Below are 6156 nucleotides of genomic sequence, written 5' to 3'. Positions count from 1 at the left end.
TGGTGGGTTCTTCAAGTTAAAGTGTACAATAGAGTGTGTGATTATTTACAGTTAGTCAGGCAGATCTGTGTAAAGGTTCTACTCATGAAATCATGTTCACAGACAAGTTTTGCTGTGGGGCATCCAATGCTCATAGAACATGGATCTGTACCGAGTGTACAAAACATTAGGGACACTTCTTTCCATGACCCAGACTGACCAGGTGAGTACAGGTGAAAGCTATGATCCCTTATTTCACCTGTTATATATCCACTTCAATCCGTGTAGATGATTTGATTAGGATCTCTTGTAGTTATAATTTGGACTAGTCCTTAAACACTAAAATACAATTTATAATATGATCACATTTTCACATATAAAACACTGTTACAAACAACAGACAAAATACACTGACATATTGACCAGATAAATACTCTAATAGAACGATTCCTTCATCTACCATAGTATTACACAACCTTGCTTTTTATTGTAATGAAATGGTTCTAAAGTATTAAGAGGAGGAAGGGGAGTGCTACTAAGGTACACAATAGTACATTTTGGTAGACAGAAGGTGCACTTTGGTAAAAGGGGTGAATTGGTCATCATAAAGTAAGGAGTACCAAGGCACTCTTCATATAATTAATTAAAATGCCTATTAGTATGGCATGTTCAATAGAAACAAAGTTTTACAAATCTGACGTGTTACGGCTGCATGGCCTTTGTCAGGGAGTACAACGGAATAATACAATGTCCTCTTTTCAACAGCTTTTCCAATTAGCCCTAATTTGAAGAGGGACTGGTTACTTACAAAATTGATTGGACACACCTAGAAAGCAATACTATACACATTAAAAAGTGAAATACTGTATCTATGTTATTAAAAAATTCAACTCCAAGCTAGAAGTATCAGAATGCCTAGAAAGGTAGTTTTAAACTTATATGACTGGGAGAAGTGTCAAGAATAAGAGAGCAATATATTCCATAGTACACTAGAACACAGCAAACATGAACAACAACAGTCTAAACATAGCTGAGGGCAATTGAGCAAAATGTCCACTAGATGACAGCAAATGGACCTATCACGACCCTACAGGAAGGGTGAGAAACCCATTTCTTCATTTAAACCAGGGTACTTAGTGGCCTGTAGTTTGTAAATCCATATCTTCATTTAAACCAGGGTACTTAGTGGCCTGTAGTTTGTAAATCCATATCTTCATTTAAACCAGGGTACTTAGTGGCCTGTAGTTTGTAAATCCATATCTTCATTTAAACCAGGGTACTTAGTGGCCTGTAGTTTGTAAATCCATATCTTCATTTAAACCAGGGTACTTAGTGGCCTGTAGCTTGTAAATCCGTATCTTCATTTAAACCAGGGTATTTAGTGGCCTGTAGTTTGTAAATCTAAAAACTTTCCCTTTGGTTTAACTGTTTAAGACGGTCCCCTTTTCTAATATAGCTCGTAGGGGGCAGAGTTGCCATGGTGTAAGGACTTGTAGTGCCTTGCCATGGGGTAGTCTTCATTGCCTACCCGTATGGCATACTTGTGTTCCGCTAAGCAGTCTTGAAGGTGTCTCTTTGTCTGTCCAATGTAGAACACCTTGCACTGTGGACATTCCAATCTATAGATGACATGGGTGGTTTTACAGTTAATAAAATGCTTGACGTAATACTCCATTTTATAAGTTGTGTCAACAGAATACTTTTTCTGTGCAATATTTCTGCAATGGTTGCACTGGTTACATTTAAAAGAGTCTCTGGGTTTGTGGTCAAGCCAAGTTTTGTTTGAGTCACCAGGAATATAACTGTGGACTAATTTGTCATTTAGTGTAGGACATCTCTTAAAACTTATGACTGGTGGCTCTGGGAAGACTTGGCGTAGTAGCATATCACTTTGGATGATTCCCCAATTATTTTTAATGATTATTATGTTATCTGCTTCAGTGCTGTATTTTGTAACAAAATACACTCTCTCTGATGTATCACAAGGCACTCTCCTTTGCAACAAGTTCTCTCTGTCAGGTATTCCAGCTCTTATACCTGCATCTTTCAGGACCTAAACATGCCATACAAATAAAGGCATTTTAATTTATTACATGAAGAGTGCCTTGGTCCTCCTTTCTTTTTGCGTTTTAAAGTATTGTTTGAATTTATATATTGAACGTTTTTTGGTTTGCTCAGACAAATTATTAAATTCATTATTGCTCTGAATCAAAATGTTATTCTGCCAATTTATCTTTTCTGCCGGGATAACACATGGGTGGTGGACAATCTATTCTTAGTATCGACTGAATGTCTGTCTCTTACCAACTGAATACTGTTGTGAATGGAGTTTGGTTGTTTTAAAAGATGTACATTGTGAAATAAAATAAGCATGTTTTTTCAATTATCTTATAGATTAATGACCAAGCAAAAGCACTGTGCATGACAACAACAGAATAATAATTTCTCCACCTTAAAACAATCCTTGCTGCTTTGTTCTGTTCAATCTGCAGCCTCCTAATTTCACCTGCCGATGCATTTCCAGAGACCATAGAACAGTAGTTCATCTGACTCCCAATTAATGCTTGGGATGTTTGCTTAATAATATTTCCCAGTAAATATTTAGGTATCCTTCTGATCATGCATACAGTTAATTAAAAAACAAAACAAAGTTTAGTTATTTGAGACGACCGTGATAAGCAGTTGTCTAGCTGCACCCCTAGTAGTTTGGTTTCTGACACTTCCTGAATTTGTACTCCCCAATTTGCGATAAGCATGCTGATTGGCTGTGATCAGATCATTCTTTTTCCATATACTCCCATATTTGGGGTGGCAGGTAGCCTAGTGGTCAGTGTTGGGCAAGTAACAAAAGGTTGCTAGATCAAATCCCAGAGCTGATAAGGTACAAATCTGTCGTTCTGCCCCTGAACGTTCTGCCACACTGTTCCTAGGCTGTCATTGTAAATAAGAATTTGTTCTTAACTGACTTGCCTAGTTAAATGAAGGTTAAATAAATAAAATATTTGTCTACTCACAATAACCTCCAATATCTTACTGAGTGAAGGGAGTAGACTAATTGGTTGACTATTGGCACGAGTAATGGGTTCTTTGCTATTGGGATTGGACACAGTCTAGCATGCTTCCATACATTTGGAAATGTCCCCCTTTCCAGTGACTAATTAAATATGTATTTCAGTGGAGCTGCAATCTGGAGAGCAGCATAGAGAAGTAAAAAATTGAAGGGGTGGAGAAAAGTTAGATGGATTTTTAAGCCTTGCGAACTTTTGAGACATGGCTTGTGTATGAGTGCAATTGCGGGTGAACGGGCAAGACAATATAATTAAGTGCCTTTGAACGGGGTATGGTAGTAGGTGCCAGGCACACCGGTTTGAGTGTGTCAGGAAACTGCAACGCTGTTTTTTCCACACTCAACAGTTTCCTGTGTGTATCAAGAATGGTCCACCACCCAAAGGACATCCAGCCAACTTGACACAACTGTGGGAAGCATTGGAGTCAACATGGGCCAGTATCCCTGTGGAATGTTTTCGACATCTTGTAGAGCCTGACAAATTGAGGCTGTTCTGGGGGCAAAAGAGGGTGCAACATAACATTAGGAAGGTGTTCCTAATATTTTGTATACTCAGTGTATATTATAGAGGCTATTGCAGCACCTATCAACCAAACAGACTTTCTCTCCCTTGAGGTTCCCAATAACTGCCAGTGTGATATTCTTGTTAGCAACTGTCCTGCCATACTTGTTGCTTTATTTATGTATGTCTGGTACGTGTTAGACAAATCATATAGCTAAACTGGCAAACTAATGCTGTCAATCTGGTGGTAAAGTAGAGAAATATACATTTTCATATCGTCTTGTCACAGTCAGTATAAGTATTGATAATTGCAATGTTGGTTCTGACTGTTCATAACGATCTGACACTTTTTAATGACAAGACATGATTAAACACAACTAAATGTTTCCCTGTTTGAGCTTTGTGAACAATAATGCAGCAGTGTGATTTCAATTGTGATTGTTCAAGTGTATTTTGATAATTTTGCATTAAACACCTACTTCCCTCAAACTGTTTTCTTAAATAGTCTCAAGTGTCTTCACCTATATCATCTGCATATACAGTAAGGTCAAAAATTATTGTCCCCCTTAATAAAGATGAGCAAGAAAGACTGTATAAAATAAATAATACAAATATTGAGCTATATTGTGTGCTGGACCAAATGTGGAAATTATATTTCGTACTAATAAAATCAGCAAAAAAATAAATGTCCCTTTTTCAGGACACTGTCTTTCAAAGATAATTCGTTAAAAATCCAAATAACTTCACAGATCAAGTGTAAAGGTTTTAAACACTGTTTCCCATGCTTGTTCAATTAACCATAAACAATTAATGAACATGCACCTATGGAACGGTCATTAAGACACTAACAGCTTACAGACGGTAGGCAATTAAGGTCACAGTTACAAAAACTTAGGACACTAAAGAGGCCTTTCTACTGACTCTGGAAAAACACCAAAAGAAAGATGCCCAGGGTCCCTGCTCATCTGCGTGAATGTGCCTTAGGCATGCTGCAAGGAGGCATGAGTACTGCAGATGTGGCCAGGGCAATAAATTGCAATGTCCGTACTGTGAGACGCCTAAGACAGCGCTACAGGATGGACAGCTGATCGTCCTCACAAAGGCAGACCACGTGTAACAACACCTGCACAGAATCGGTACATCCGAACATCACAACTGTGGGACAGGTACAGGATGGCAACAATAATTGCCCGAGTTACACCAGGAACACACAATTCCTCCATCAGTGCTCAGACTGTCCGCAATGGGCCGAGAGAGGCTGGACTGAGGGCTTGTAGGCCTGTTGTAAGGCAGGTCCTCACCAGACATCACCGGCAGCAACGTCGCCTGTGGGCACAAACCCATCGTCGCTGGACCAGACAGGCCTGGCAAAAAGTGCTTGGAATGCTGCATCAGATGACCTGGCCTCCACAATCACTCGACCTCAACCCAATTGAAATGGGTTGGGATGAGTTGGTGCGCAGAGTGAAGGAAAAGCAGACAACAAGTGCTCAGCAGATGTAGAAACTCCTTCAAGAATGTTGGAAAAGCATTCCAGGTTAAGTGACTACCTCACGAAGCTGGTTGAGAGAATGCCAAGAGTGTGCAAAGCTGTAAATGTTTTATTTGACCTTTATTTAACCAGGTAGGCCATTTGAGAAGTTCTCATTTACAAGTGCGACCTGGTCAAGATAAAGCAAAGCAGTGCGACAAAAACAACAACAAACAGTTCCACATGGGATAAACAAACGTACAGTCAATAAAACAATAGAAAATCTGTATACAGTGTGTGCAAGTGAAGTAAGGAGGTAAGGCAATAAATAGGCCATAGTGGTGAAATAATTACAATTTTGCTATTAACACTGGAGTAATAGATGTGCAGGTGAAGATGTGCAAGTAGAAATACTGGTGTGTAAAAGAGCAGAAAAAACTTAAACAAATATGGGGATGAGGTAGGTAGTTGGATGGGCTATTTACAGATGGGCTGTGAACAGCTGCAGCGAGCGGTAAGCTGCTCTGACAGCCGATGCTTGAAGTTAGTGAGGGAGATATAAGTCTCCAACTTCAGTGATTTTTGCAATTCGTTCAAGTCATTGGCAGCAGAGAACTGGACGGAAAAGCGGCCAAGGAGGTGTTGGCTTTGGGGAAGACCAGTGAAATATACCTGCTGGAGCGCGTGCTACAGGTGGGTGTTGCTATGGTGACCAGTGAGCTGAGATAAGGCAGAGATTTACCTAGCAAAGACTTATAGATGACCTGGAGCCAGTGGGTTTGGCGACGAATATGTAGCGAGGAACAGCCAACGAGAGCATACAGGTCGCATTGGTGGGTAGTATATGGGGCTTTGGTGACAAAACGGATGGCACTGTGATAGACTGCATCCAGTTTGCTGAGTAGAGTGTTGGAGGCTAATTTGTAAATGACATCGCCGAAGTCAAGGATCGGCAGGATATTCAGTTGCACAAGGGTATGTTTGGCAGCATGAGTGAAGGATGCTTTGTTGCGAAATAGGAAGCCGATTCTAGATTTTTTAAAAATTGATTGGAGATGCTTAATATGAGTCTGGAAGGATAGTTTACAGTCTAGCCAGACACCTAGGGTATTTGTAGTTGTCCACATATTCTAAGTC

Source organism: Oncorhynchus tshawytscha, linkage group LG10 (assembly GCF_018296145.1).
Source record: "Oncorhynchus tshawytscha isolate Ot180627B linkage group LG10, Otsh_v2.0, whole genome shotgun sequence".
NCBI classification, from domain to species: Eukaryota; Metazoa; Chordata; class Actinopteri; order Salmoniformes; family Salmonidae; genus Oncorhynchus; species Oncorhynchus tshawytscha.
This window is presented reverse-complemented; position numbering follows the sequence as displayed.